General features: G+C 43.4%; 1 long non-coding RNA gene across 1 annotated transcript in view; it reads left to right on the top strand.

The window, feature by feature from the left end:
- LOC144589027 (uncharacterized) overlaps positions 1-15,317 on the top strand; it is a 48,300-nt gene that overhangs the window by 22,576 nt on the left and 10,407 nt on the right. The window contains exons 2-3 of the long non-coding RNA XR_013544864.1: positions 8,366-8,431; positions 8,925-9,016. This is a non-coding gene — a long non-coding RNA (uncharacterized LOC144589027). The remainder of the gene's footprint in view (positions 1-8,365; positions 8,432-8,924; positions 9,017-15,317) is intronic.

The raw sequence follows: 15,317 nt of genomic DNA, 5'->3' as shown, positions 1-15,317 counted from the left end.
CAGCCTAAGACTAACACTTCCTGGACTGGGGTGATGGTAGTCGTGGTGGAGAGTACAATTTCAGCTTTATATGCTTTATAGGAGTTCACTCCACACAGCTAAAGGCTACTTGGCTTAATGACTAAACAACAACAATTAGACTGGCAGAGCCATCCATCAGTACTCATCTAAGAGCCCTCTGCCTATCCAGTGTATGATGGAATGGGAGCACTGCCCTTCCCTCAGTATTTGGCAGGTGCATGATGTACAGGAAAGGCCATGTGAATGCTTCTAACTCCAATTGCTGTCCTCTTGAAAATTCTTTGCTGCATTGTAACTAAGCCTGTGGGATAAATCTCTTTGGAGCAGTGATAGGCCCTCTCCAAAGCTGAGTTGCCATACTAAGAAAGGGGTGTATACCATGTAGGAGAATATTAACTCTTCCCTACTTGCCTGTAGTTCCTCCTGAAACATTTCCCCTGATGCATGACTATTAGCTTGAAAAATAAAGTTCCTATTAGCACCAAAGAAGCAGGGATGTGGTGGCACTGCAGGCTAAACCGCAGAAGCCTTTGTGTGCTGCAGGGTCAGAAGACCAGCAGTTGTAAGATCGAATCCACGCGACGGAGTGAGCTCCCATCACCTTGTCCCAGCTCCTCGCCAACCTAGCAGTTCGAAAGCATGTAAATGCAAGTAGATAAATAGGTACCAACTCGATGGGAAGGTAAACAGCATCCCGAATCTAAATCGCGCTGGCCACGTGACAACGGAATCTGTCTTCAGACAAACGCTGGCTCCATGGCTTGGAAACGGGGATAAGCACCGCCCCCTAGAGTCGAACATGACTGACTAAAAAAATGTCAAGGGGAACCTTTACCTTTACCATCAGCACCAATGCATACTCAGGGCTCACAAGTACAGTTCTAGGAATAATGGGGACCAAGCAAAGTAAATCTCTTAATATCCACAGCCACTAGCCTGTTAAAATTATCACAGGTACAAAAGCTATCACTGATTCTGTCAATTGACAAGGTGCCTGTTGCATGCTTATCATGTGCCTGGTTACGCAGCAGGCACCTCACCAATTAGTCACTTCCTTGATTGCCATTGAATGCTTGGTAGGCAAGCTTCTGGGAGTTTTACAACCACTTCAGGAGGGTACTATTACCGTCAACACAGCTACTATATGAAAAATAATTCCATTTCAGGACTTGAAAAAGTTTTTTTGTCTCCACCCCAAACATCTTCAGGCAGCTGTTGCATTTTGGGTGATGTCATTAAAAAAATCTTTTCTAAACTCTACTAAATCTATACCCAACTCTTCACCATAACAGCTCAGGGTAGCTAACAATCTACATAAAGGCACTAGTTAAAATCACAAAGTATGAATATTGTAATTCACAAATTACAAGCAGCAGGCAGGAGAAGAGTGCTCTTCCCCTTCCCCAATTTGTTTTCCCGCACACATGTTTTCTCCAGCTGGACTTGCTTCTGTTCTTAAAGCCAAGACAGGGAAACCTGTCTGTCTATCTGTTGGTTTATCCATCTGTTTTTACCATCCTAGAAAACAAATTTTCTGGGTTTTATACATCAGTGAAGTAAAAATAATCAAACAGTTAAAGTCACAATAAATCATCAAAAATTGGCACTGAGTACCCAATAGCACATAGCAAAACATAAAATACCATACAGATTGCAAAAGTTAAAGGAAAGAGTAATACGGAGAACCTGAAACACAGATACACAAATAAGGACTAACGTAATGGTTCCAAAATAATTCAGGTGGTAAAATGCCTTGGAGAGCAAACCGGGACAACATTTGAAAGCTGTGGGGCCACCACCAAAAAAAAGCTCTCTTAAACATAGTTGCTTTCTTTGATTTAAAGGAGACATCTATGTATGAACTTAAACCATGAATAGACATAAGAAAGTGATGGATGCTGTTGGGTGGGTGGGTTTGAGGAGAGGGGGTGGCTGGTAACATGATAGCTCAGCAAACCACTATCACCTACTCTTGCTTCACTTTAAATAACTCTCCTTTTTATACATGCTAATATGGGGCTGGAACTGTTTTTGGACCATGGGTCCTACAGTCTCCAACCACTGGCATGCTGACTGGGTCTTCCTGGGAGTTAAAGTCCAAAACATCTGGAAGGCCAAAGCAGGGTTCTTTCCCCTTCACATCTGCTTTCTGCCACAGTCATTGAAGGCCTGTTGCTTGTTGTGTTTGTCAGGGAGACACCGAATCTCCTGGGAGCGGAGAGCCTTTCTCTTCTCTTCCAAAGAGCCTAGCCAGGCCCTGAGACTCTCCTTGCACAGGCAGAGAGTGTTTAACTAAGGCTTGCAGGAGCATGCCAAGGGATCATTATTAATGCTTGGCTTGGCCTTCTTATGTGGAAGGGATTGAACTGAAGTGGTTTCTGTGCAAACTGTGCTGTGCAAACAGCAACAGGTGGCACTTGCTGTTAACTCAGCTAATGCAGTCCTGACACACTAAGTCCTCAGGAATCTATGCATAGGAGTATTTGCACGCCTAAGTTATTTCTGGTGCTAGAACCCAAGATACACCCCCTACTTATCTTGAGGATCTTTCAAGCCTTGTATGTGTGGTAGATAAAGTGTCTCCCCTTTGCCACTTTTATATTCACATTCTCAAGATGGGAAGGGTCCTGCATCCATAGCTTGGAAATGTCAGTGGTTGAAATACAATTCCCAGAATCCCTCAACTAGGATGATTATAGAACAGCACCTAAAATATCACCACTACACCTTTAGCTGTTTCTCTTGCTCAGTGAACATACCTGCCTGTTCTTATACTCAGTCTTCTATTCAAAGCACATTACCATGGTCTCTTGAGACTGAAGGATGCCTAAGCTTATACTCAGCTTAATCTGTGGTTGTGACTGTTGGGGTTCCCAGCCCCTCCATGGGCCAGCAGGACACTGAAGGGCCCTGCAGGCATTGTCATAAGAACACATCAGCCCATCATGGGCTACTTGAGCACCCAAGGAAATACCTTTTGGAATAAAGTGAACTGCTTGAGAGTACTTAATTTCAAAACTATTTATAAGCGTTCCCACAGTTCTCCAGGTCAGAAGGCCTCCAGCTCTCCTGCATATCCAGCCAGGGCAACTCCCCTCATCCCTTGATCTATCGCCTGGTTAGCATTGACAAGGTGTGACCCAGCCCTTCTTCTGGGCCTCTTATGCTCAGAGGCTCTTCTCCAGCTGGTGGAGACATTCGAATGCCATTCATTCACCCACTCCTCAAGTCAGTTGATGAGCAAAATGTGCACCCCAATTATAAATGTTCCTACCTGCTATTGTTACCCTCTGTGCCTGGTTTCGAACTTGGAACATAGATTTGCTCACTCACATTCATCCTCCTATTTTCTTTCTCTTCTCCACCTTGTGTGATGAACTTGGGAGTTCAGCAGAAGGAGAATTCAGTTGGATCACTGACATTCTACCTCTGTTAAGGAGACACAGAGAATAGGGATAGCCTGACCTCTAAAGTGAGACAGTGTCCCACTCTCCCTTACGGATGAGTCACAAATGAACTGGGCATTTCTTTTGAGGTGCAGTCCATTAGGGACTACAAGAATGAGCAAAAGCTGCAGCAAATTTCAGGCTCATGCTAGATCTTCTCCTCCCCTTTGAGGAGATTAGAAACTTTGGATCCAACCTTGCAACAACCATAGTTTATCAATTCATCTGAAACAGTCAATTGTTTATTAAACCGTAGTTTATTTTCAGACAAGGATCTGAAGCCATGTTTGTATTTTAACGCACAAAGATAGAGTCAAACCTTTCATGTGGAGCAGAGTCAGAGTATTCTTGGTACAATGATTGCTTTGTCAGAATAGCCTCCTCTCTGAACATTATAGGCTATTTCTTGGTAGAGGCTTGGAAATGGAATTATGCAGGTACTAACCAAGACCCTGGGACACTTATGTCCAGTCTTGCAGGTTATCTTTGTTCAAGTTGCCTGTTACTCTCAATCTTCTTTCTGCCACAATGTTCTGCTACATGTTCAGAACTGAACAGAGGGCACATTGTCCCTTAGTTGCTGTCTGCCGATGCTCCCAGCCTTAGCAGCTGGTGGAATCCTCCAGGGCACTGTTGATGTTTTGACCTTGGTTTCCCTGCAGGATTAACAAGGAGGGTCAAAGATATCCTCTGGGGAAAGCAGATGGACCCAGAGCCCTTGATGCAAAATAGATTCTGTCCACCCCCAATGCCTGGGCCTCACTCAGCTAGGCATTGCAAGGGGTGGTCCCTTTGTTTAGCATCTGCTGATGATTTCTGTGAACTATCTTACAGGCTGCAAAGCAAACCATAGAGGTGAATTTGTTCATAAACCCTGTGCAGCCATCTTTAGGAGCAGAACTATGAGAAGTCACCCATGCAGCTTCTAAGACCATGCCGTTCTCTAAGAGAATAAGGTCTGCCCAGTCATCCTTGTCCAGAGCCATCCTTTTGTCCCTGGCACCAGGCACGTCTCTCCTCAATACCACTAATAAATTTCATCTCAGGAGAATTAATTTGAGCCATATTAATCCTAACTGAGATTGTGACTGAACCTTCTGTGGCAGTGGAAAGCATTCATGCAAGGCTTATGTTTCTTGTTTATCTGTTCATTCTCAGCTTGCTTCATTAGTATGATGCCCTGGAACTCCACTTGACTTGATATAGAGTCAGAGGCAGGGAACAGAAGGGGTGGCAGGCCCAAGTAACCAGAGTGGAAAAAGAAAGCCCTTAAACAATGTTACTAGAAACCCCAGACTGAAATGCTGGAGACCTTTGATCCCCAGACCATTGATCTGGGATCAGCAATTGCATCCTCCAAGCCCGGCTCCAAGACAGAGCCATCAGAACTACGCCCAGGAGCAAACCAATCTCTCTGTTGCCGACCATGTACCAATGTCAGCAATGTGTGCCAGCCTGACATCTTAGAGATATGTAGAAGTGCTGTGCTCTAGGCCAGTGGTTCTTAACCTTAGGTTACCCAGGTGTTTTTGGACTGCAACTCCCAGAAGCCTTCACCACCAGCTGTGCTGGCTGGGGTTTCTGGGAGTTGCAGTTCAAAAACACCTGAGTAACCCAAGGTTAAGAACCACTGCTCTAGGCCATAGGTCTCTCCGTTCAATGCTTTCCACTTGTGGAAAGGGTTAAATTGGGAAAGGAGATTCCAGACTGAAGCGGGAAAGGCTTCAGACTGGCCTTTGGCCTTATTGACAGCAGGTTGCTCACTAGGAACTCTCCTAGGTGCTGCAAAATCCAGCCCTTCTTGTTTTCTTGAGCTTTAGCCTTGGACAAAACGCAACACCTAACCAGGCAGAGGTGAAGGCACGGTACACAGAATTCCTCCTGCCTTAGTTGCTAACAAGTAGGGCATCCGCGTATCAGTTCAATAACCTTTTGAAGCCTCGTGTTCCTACACTGGACAACCTGGGCTTGCCAAAATTCCTATCTTCCTTCCCAGGCATAAATATTTCCCTAGCCTTGTAGCAGTGTGATGCTGGAGCATGAAAGGCCAAAACTATTTCATATGTATTTCATATGAATTTATAACTCACTCTGCAGATTAATTCTTTGTGGAAGGCTGTCAACAAACTGGAAAGGATTCAGCAGGAGACTATGTGGGCGATGAAGGGTCCTCTCAAGAAGGGTTGTCATATAAGAAAGGACTGAAGCAGGATATGTTTAGCTAGGACAATAGAAATTTAGGGCAAAAGCAATTTTCAGCTACTTTAAAGCAACATTAGACAGAAGAGGGAATACAATTATTCACCAGATTCACTGAGAACAGAAGAACATACATTACAATTCATTGAAAGGACAAGACGTGGCATTTAGGGTAGACATTAGATTTGGCTGAGGCACTAAGGAAAAAACACTTTCATGCTAGAAAAGCACTCCAGCAACAAAACAGCCTTGTTGAAAATTCTTGAAGACATTCTTTGAGGAAAGGTTACCTTTGGCCAGGTAAAGCTTGTCAAAGAGCCAGTGGAGACGTTTTGTGGGCTAAAGCCTTTCTTTTAGCAGATGATCATGTTCAGTGTTTTTTCAAGTTATTTCTATCTCCATAATTTTCTGATTTTGAATTGACAGACTGTAGCATTTAGATTAGAACAAGCTGAAGGCACATTGTAGCATGGAAATTACATGAGCATAACACAGTGCTCAAGTGCGCATACTGTAATGCAGTATACTAAATTACTGTCAGTGTGTGCACTGACAGTGTCTTAGTCACACATATGATGCGACAGGTAGAAAAGAAGAGTACAATGAGCTATAGTATCGTAACTTATAAAGATGTCCACTCTTAGAAAAAGAGTGTAGTAAAATGGTTCAGATTCATTTATTTATTTTGTGTCAAAGCACTTTTTGCTGACTGGAAGCCATCGTTTCAGGGAAAAGCAGTCTACTGAATCACATGTTCTGTCTGCAAGGAAGGCTTGGGCGTTGTTCCTACACTTGCATTTTCCTTTTCATGTTGTCACTGGAGGCCATACCATATGCCTTTTTGGAATGAATATGTCAGCCATATGTTGTAATGCATGGGATGCAATGGGACTTGGTTAGAGATGGGGACAAATTAAAAAATGGCAATTCATTTTTATCCGTTATTCATCAAGGTTAACGGATCAACAAATACAAATATACAAATATTCTTCAATGAATCGATCTGTCAATTCATCTGCAATTTAAAGGGCTATAACACTGGCCCCTGATGACCTGGAGACACCAGGTCTTTGCAGGGAAGCTCCCTCAGACACTTTCCTACAAGTCCTGAAAGTTTAGTGAACATTGGATCATGGACCCCCGAGTTATATAGTCACAAAGATGATCCCCCCCAGGAAAGCTCCCCCCAGGTACTTAGAAACTCTAGAATCACAACAGAGCTTTCTATGTCTTTCCCCAACATGCCTGCCAACTTTGGTGAAGATTGGATATCGGACATCCGAGTTATTCACCCACAAATTCACCCAGTAGAGTTTACCACAGGGCACAGAAGCTCATTCTACCTACCGGCCACCGATCAGCTGATCAGAAGCCGATAGGCAGCCATCCCCACACACAGCCAGCCACCTCAACAGCCTACCCCCACATCCCCTTCCTTTCCCTACCTTTGCCCCCACCCCACTCCCACCGACACCCCCTTACCTTAATAGCTGCTGCCAGGTCTCCATCAGGTCTTCACAGCCATGGTGTGTAAAAAGGGAGACTGGCTGCCCTTTGCAAAGATGGTGGCTGTGGCTTCATTTAGGATAGGGAAGCTGCAGCCGGCATCTCTGCCGAGGGAGGCCCGGAAAGAAAAAACAAGACACTGGGCCTTCTCGGGAGTGGCTCCTTCTCTCTGGAACACTCTCCGAGATTCACTTGGCCCCCTCACTGGGTATTTTCAGAAACCAACTTAAGACCTGGTTGTTCAGACAGGCCTTCCCTCCAGGCACTACTTAACTTCTCTTTTCATCCCATCTTGAACTATTGTTGTCTTGTATATTGTTGAAAAACTGTTAACATATATTTTGAATTGTTTTTATCTTGTATGTTGTGAGCCGCCCAGAGTAGACTATGTCTAGATGGGCGGCATATAAATGCAATAAATCTTTGCAAAGGACAGCCTGGATTCCCTTAAGGCAGGCAAAGGGCAGACAGTCTCCATTTTTACATGCGTGGCTCCAAGGCCAGAAGACCTCGGCAGCAGCGATGAAGGTAAGAGGCTATTGGTGGCGTGGCGTGGCATGGGGCCCAAGGTAGGGAAAGGAAGGGAGGGGGTAGGCTGTGGTATTGGGTGGCTGTGCGGGGTGGTAGCTGCGTTTCTGCCACCGATCAGCTGATTGGCAGCGAGTATGCAGAATGGTGTGTTTTTTTTTTAATACGAAGCATGAATACAAATGGGTAAATATTCATCCCTCCGTATATGTGGGGGTCTCTGGAACTCACAAATATGGATCAACGAATATTTAATGAATTGGCTATATTCGTCCAAAAAAACGATCCGTTTCTATATTCGTCCCCATTTCTAGGTTTGGCATTTTAGCCATTTTGTTGGAGAAGTGACTCAGTCCTGATGCAGGACTAGGAACAGAACTGTAATTTCATGAGTTGCCAATAGCTGTGAGATTCTACAGTAGGTCACGATGCAAGAGGATTTTTTTTCAGGAGTTTTCAGGTGTCTGCAAGGAGAGGGGGAAAAGGTGGCAGCAGAAATATGCGTGTAAGCTTTGAGTCTCCTGTATCAGACAAGGTGCTCCAATAGGAGGGAGAGGCGAGAGACAAAAAAGATTTTGACATCCCCACCCTGTCCCATTTATGGGTAGAGGGAGAAAACAGTAGGTATGTAAATGTGTCTCTAATGGATCATATGTTATTTACAGTGGACCAACTTGTGACCCTGCAAAATGTCTGGAGTCTGTTCAGAAAAGCACAACAAACGCATGAAGGTTAGAAGCAGGGATTCAGCGTATATTTCTGGTCTCTCTCCACCTTCATATAGACTGCATGTTGTTTCTTAGCATCTGAAATCCACCAATGTTCTTAGTTGCTGGGGTCTATTATGATCTGGAGTAGGACACCACTGGCAGCATGAAAAGAAGAGCAGCATGATTAATTGTGTTAGCTTGTGAAAATGTTTTAATTAATCTAAGGAAATTTCCTGTCTGCAAATAATCCAGATATTACAAAATCCCAATAAAACTATCATGACTGGCAATTTGACACTGCCAGCAGTGTTCCCAGATGATGCTGTGGTAATTGATAGCCTTGTATAAATTTAAATTAGGGATTCTGCTATTAATTTTCGCCTCTGGAAAACACTTTGGCATTTGGAATAACACCTTGCCAAACCCTCAGTGGTACTTGGTGGATCCACAAGAATATAGTCACTTTGTCCTCCATCTCTTATTTTCATCACATTTTATCTTCTATCCTCTCCAGTGCTGTCTACCGAGGCTCATGATCCCTCCATCTGCAGAAGTGGGCTGCAGTCCAGAAAAGCTTATGCCCAACAAAACTTATTGGCCTTAAAGGTATTGCAAGACTCTTTGTTTCTTTCTCTGTCAGAGGCATTAGTAGTTTTCTTTAGTGGAAAGAGGATTCTTTGGTGAAGTTTACTTTGAATGACTGGTGGGGAACAGTGATCTCCTGACGTTACTGAACTATAGCTTCCATCTTCCCTGATGATTAGCTATAATGGTTGGGGATGATGAGAGCTCAACAACTCCTGGACAGTCAGAGGTTTCCCACCCTGTTTTAAATGAACCCCTATACAGTAAATGTGCGATACCCCTCTAGGTATTAATGAGCCTGTTCTACCCTTATAGAATGATGAAAAATCAAGGCAGTTGCAATCCAGCAACATATTTTATTTATTTATTTATTCTATTTATACCCCGCTCCACATTCTTCATGCCTGTCACAGAGGTTTCTTTTCTGGGCATGAACAGAGAGATTGTGAATTTAATTAATTAAATTCACAATCTCTCTGTTCATGGCAATTAGCTGGGCACAGGGATGCAAGTTACTAAAGGGACCGTGCAAAACAACCTGGGAGAATGGAGGAGGAACAGACATTGTTGTACCTAGCGAGTTCAGTTCCCTTCCCTCAAGGCTAAGCAGGGTGTGAGATGTGAGACTCAAGAACCAAGCTGCACAATATGGTTACATCTTACATACATGGTTCTCCACAGGAACCAGAAGTCATGTAGCACCTATAAGACTAACTAGTTTTTATTCTTCATAAGCTTCTATGTGTCCAAGCATACTTTTTCAGATAAATAGAATTTGTGACTCAGGGGAGTATGAAACTTCTGGCAACAGTTCTAAGCTACTGACATAGCTCTCCGGATGGTTCTCCTTCATCATACTGTGCATATATTTTAGGGAGTGCTTCTTTTATTTGTGTTTTTTGCCTTGCTACCTCATCTTTCTGACACTGTATTTTGCTATATCTGCCAACAAGGTATTAATTGCTCACACTCTCTCTCTAGGCAGCTTTGTGGGCCCTGTTGTCTCTGTTGTGATGCCCATAAACAGATTGAACAAGAGAGAAAGAGTCAGAGCAGCCAACCTCTTCTTTCTCTTACATATTTCCCTGCCCACCTTCAGAAATGGCATCACTCAGAGGAGGCACAGCCATGAAGGGAGATGAACCCTACAGATTTCTGGCTGGACAGCTGTCTCACCTTCCTTCCCCACCCCCCAGCATCTACTGATATGGAAGAGAAAAGGAACTTAGGTTGCTCTTTGCTGCTTAATGTATGATCACTTCCTCTTACTCATTTGACTCCTTTTTCTTCCAAAATTTCTTCCTTCAAAATAAAAGAAACCACCTTGTCTTCAAGTACAGTACATGTGGTCTATCATGTTTAGTTCCGTAGGCCCCCTTTACTTGCCACTGCCTCTTCCCCGTCCCTCCTTTTGATAGCCCCTCACTACCATATAATCCAAATGTAGATTGTAAATCCTTTGGGGCAGAGAACTGTTTCTTCTTCCTCATGCTCAGGAGTGCCATGTGCATTAATAATATAAATCCTAATGATCATTGGTCTGTATTGGCAACAGAGCTTTGTACTGTCCTTTATTTTTTATATTTACTTTTCAGCGCGCACATTCTCCCTGCAGTCCACAGCTGCTAGGAAATGATGTCTCTTCCCTCTAATAGGGCATCAGGGCATTTGGCATGGTTTGGATGCTGTACTGCAATTGATTGGATACACTGCGGCAGAGACTGTATCATTTGTGCACAATGCTTGGTGCCTAGAGGTGCTGGTGAGGCAGCCATTCTCCTTAGAGCAGAGCAGTGACCATGTGCACATTGGGGTGAAACTGGGAGCTGGCAGGACAGTTCATCTGAGGATCTGGTTTCATCATTCACATGATTCTGGGATTCTGTTGTTGATAAAGTAGTGATAAAGATCAGCATTTTGACAGAGGCAGAAAGAGTTTGAGGATAAAAAGCAGGAAATGCTGCCAGCAAGCACCTGAGTCTTGACGAGGCGCTATACATAATACGTCTTCAGTTACCTAATTGTAAAGCGGAAATTTAAAAATCATCATTTTTTGGTCTCAATATTTCTCTCTTATTTTATTTTGTACCTTATTTGGTCAGTAGAAACTGCAAACTTGCGGTATTTGCCTGATCAGTTACTGGTATACCCAGTTAAATATTAATTATTTGTTGTGCCTCACAGAATTAGTGGAAGTTGTGACTTTTTAGACTGCAAGGTCAAAAGTTCACCTAGACATGCTTAGTCAGTAAATAATACTTACTGATTTGTGCAATTAAGCATTAACTTGTTTCCTGTCTATGTGACTGAAACCACCATGACCTCTTGGTAAATAACTGGTTGAAAAGCTGCTTGTGGATTGGTAGTTTCAAACCCTTTGCTCGGTTGTTGAACTTCATAGCAAACAGTGTAAATTTTGATTGAAAAAGTCAAGACACACCTTGACTTGGAAAAGCAAATGGGCTCTCCAGTTACCAAAATCAAAAGTGTAACACAAAGCCATTAGTTATCAGGGCATTAGGAACTTCAGAACCAGTCCAGTGAAATAACTTAAATGAGTTGGGCTATAGAAACTCCACTGCACAGATAACGCTTTGTCAGTCCAAGTTAAGTCACGCTAGATCAATTGAATTCAGGGAAAAGAGAAATGGTCCCAAGTATCCCTAAATGCAGCCAACTGCTGTGGTCCTAAAGAAATGGGAAGTTCTGCCACATGCTGGACTGGATAAGGAGTGATCAGGTAACACTCTGTTAGACTGTTTGGCCAAGTTACACCTTGGAACTGGTGCCAGAAGATCAATGTCTATAACAAAGAAGCTATGATTGGAAAAAATACCTCTAAATTAAACTGATACATAGCTGGCTTCAAACCACAGTAAAATGATTTTCCGAATTTATTCCCAGAAGCTAGTCCACTTCTCCCCTTCACGGATTGCTGCCTTGTCATGGCGAAGGGGCTTGAATAACTCAGAGAAGCTGTGGGCTATGCCATGCAGGGACACCCAAGACGGACAGGTCGGAGAGTTTTGACTAAACGCAATCCACCTGGAGCACAAGCCACTCCAGTATCTTTGCCAAGAAAACTGCATGGACAGAAACAAAAGGCTAAAAGATATGATGCTGGAAGATGGGCCCCTCAGGTCGGAAGGCGTCCAACATGCTATTGAGGAACAGCAGAGGACAAGTAGAAATAGCTCCAGAGCTAATGAAGTGGTTGGGCCAAAGTCGAAAGGACGCTCAGCTGCGGAAGTGCCTGGAAATGAAAGGAAAGTCCGATGCTGCAAAGAAAATTACTACATAGGAACAGGAACCTGGAATGTAAGATCCATGAACCTTGGTAAGCTGGAGGTGGTCAAACATGAGATGGCAAGGATAAACATTGACATCCTGGGCATCAGTGAACTAAAATGGACGAGAATGGGTGAATTCAATTCAGACGATTCTCATATCTAATATTGTGGGCAAGAATCCCATAGAAGAAATGGAGTAGACCTGAGAGTCAACAAAAGAGTGGGAAAAGCTGTACGGGGATACAATCTCAAAAATGATAGAATGATTTCAATACGAATCCAAGGCTGAACTTTCAACATCACAGTAATCCAACTTTATGCACCAACCACCGATGCTGAAGAGACTGAAATCAACCAATTCTATGAACACTTACAACACCTTCTAGAATTGACACCAAAGAAAGATGTTTTTCTCATTATAGGGGATTGGAATGCTAAAGTAGGGAGTCAAGAGATAAAAGGAACAGGTAAGTTTGGCCTTGGAGTTCAAAACGAAGCAGGGGAAAGGTTAATAAAGTTTTGTCAAGAGAACAAGCTGGTCATCACCAACACTCTTTTCCAACAACACAAGAGGCGACACTACACATGGACATCACCAGATGGGCAATACCAAAATCAGATTGATTATATTCTCTGCAGCCAAAGGTGGAGAAGCTCTAGACAGTCAGCAAAAACAAGACCTGGAGCTGATTATGGCTCTGATCATCAGCTTCTCATAGCAAAATTCAAGCTTAAACTGAAGAAAGTAAGAAAAACCACTGGGCTAGTCAGGCATAATCTAAACTAAATCCCTTATGAATACACAGTGGAAGTGAAGAACAGATTTAAGGAACTTGTTTTGGTGGACAGAGTGCCCGAAGAACTATGGATGGATGTTCCTAACATGGTACAGGAGGCAGCAACAAAACCTATGCCAAAGAAAAGGAAATGCAAGAAAGCAAAGTGGCTGTCCAATGAGGCCTTACAAATAGCAGAGAGGAGAAGGGAAACAAAATGCAAGGGAGCTAGGGAAAGCTATATTTAACTTATATGCAGAATACATCATGCCTAAGGCAAGGGTGGATGAATCTCAAACTGGAATTAAGATTGCTGGAAGAAATATCAACAACCTCAGATATTCAGATGATACCACTCTGATGGCAGAAAGTGAGGAGGAATTAAAGAACCTCTTAATGAGGATGAAAGAGGAGAGTGCAAAAAAACGGTCAGAAGCTCAACATAAAAAAAAACCTAAGATCATGGCCACTGGTTCCATCACCTCCTGGCAAATAGAAGGGGAAGATATGGAGGCAGTGACAGATTTCACTTTCTTGGGCTCCATGATCACTGCAGATGGTGAGAGCAGCCAGAAAATTAAAAGACCCCTGCTTCTTTGCAGGAAAGTGATGACAAACCTAGACAGCATCTTAAAAAGCAGAGACATCACCTTGCCAACAAAGGTATGCATAGTCAAAGCTATGGTTTTTCCAGTAGCGATTTATGAAAGTGAGAGCTGGACCATGAAGAAAGCTGACCGCCAAAGAATTAATGCTTTTGAATTGTGGTGCTGGAGGAGACTCTTGAGAGTCCCCTGGACTGCAAGGAGAAGAAACCTATCTATTCTGAAAGAAATCAACTCTGAGTGTTCACTGGAAGGACAGATCCTGAAGCTGAGGCTCCAATATTTTGGCCATCTGATGAGAAGAGAAGACTCCCTGGAAAAGACCCTGATGTTGGGAAAGTGTGAAGGCAAGAGGAGAAGGGGATGACAGAGGACGAGATGGTTGGACAGTGTCATTGAAGCGACCAACATGAATTTGACCCAACTCCGGGAGGCAGTGGAAGACAGGACGGCCTGGCATGCTCTGGTTCATGGGGTCATGAAGAGTCGGACATGACTTCATGACTAAACAACAAGAAGTCCATTTCTATCACCATGGCAAGCTGTATTGAAACAGGTAGGAAAAACCCTCCCACCTCAGTATTTTAATGAAGAACATAATCTGCTTAGGCTAATTTCCCCCCCACTCCCAACATCACCTCTGCTACCATCAAATATTTTCAATTTTCCTGAAGGAGGTTAACAATGTCTACCCTTTGAGCCTCTGGCATGGGAGAATCTTCTGGGCCACAGTATCAAACAGGATTCTGGGAGCATTTTAGCCTTCAAAGATCGTGGACTGAGGAGGTTGCTTTGTCTGGATTCCACTGAAGAGGAGACCTGGTTTACTGTTTTGGCTGATACAGCCGAATCATTTGAATTTAATTCTGCTGCTGTCGCTGTTGTTTCTGGCTGTTCTCCCATGATTCCTTTGTGCATAGGATCCTTGGCTAAGCTGTCAGAACCAGATCTGCAATTTGGACATTTCTGATGCCTTAATGATGGTTATTGTTATTTGTTCTTTAATCTTTGCTTTTAGTCACTTGCTGTGTAAAGGGCCAGTAAGGAAGAGAGAAACAAACTGTTTGGTTATTGAGGTACATTCAGCTGTCTTAAAATATTGGCTGGCAATGGCACACTCCCTGATGTCTTATTAGCAGTGGCCAGGTGAAAAGGATGAACCTTGCATTGAAATTGATGATTGCAGCCTCTTGATAGATACACTGTAGAAGCCCATCCACTACCTTTAGATATGCCAGCCCTTTACATTCAATCTGGAGATCAAGTATTAGTTTACAAGTGAACAGATGAGAATGAAAAGTGGAAAGGCCCTCTCCTGATGTTACTGACTTCATTCATTGCAGTCAAGATAGTGGGGCACAGTCTATGAATTCACTACACAAGGGTAAAGAAAGTTCCAGGCATCAGGGAAATCAACACTGACCAATTCCCAAGGAGGAAGGGCAGCCAAGGCCCTACCAACACAAAGATGAGAAGCAGATGACAGCGAGACAACCAAGCTTCCAGAAGGGGCAGCATTTGAAAAACATTGGCCAATAATGACTGATAATGGACTCAAATTGAAAGGGAAGAGGAAATAAAATTCCATAGTAGCCATCAGGTCAGTAAGTCCCATCCACAGTTATGATCTGGAGCATCAGGAGGTGACCTG

Source organism: Pogona vitticeps, chromosome 4 (genome assembly GCF_051106095.1).
Source record: "Pogona vitticeps strain Pit_001003342236 chromosome 4, PviZW2.1, whole genome shotgun sequence".
Classification (NCBI taxonomy): Eukaryota; Metazoa; Chordata; class Lepidosauria; order Squamata; family Agamidae; genus Pogona; species Pogona vitticeps.
Note: the sequence above shows the minus strand (reverse complement) of the source record. Positions and strands in the feature narration are given on the sequence as shown.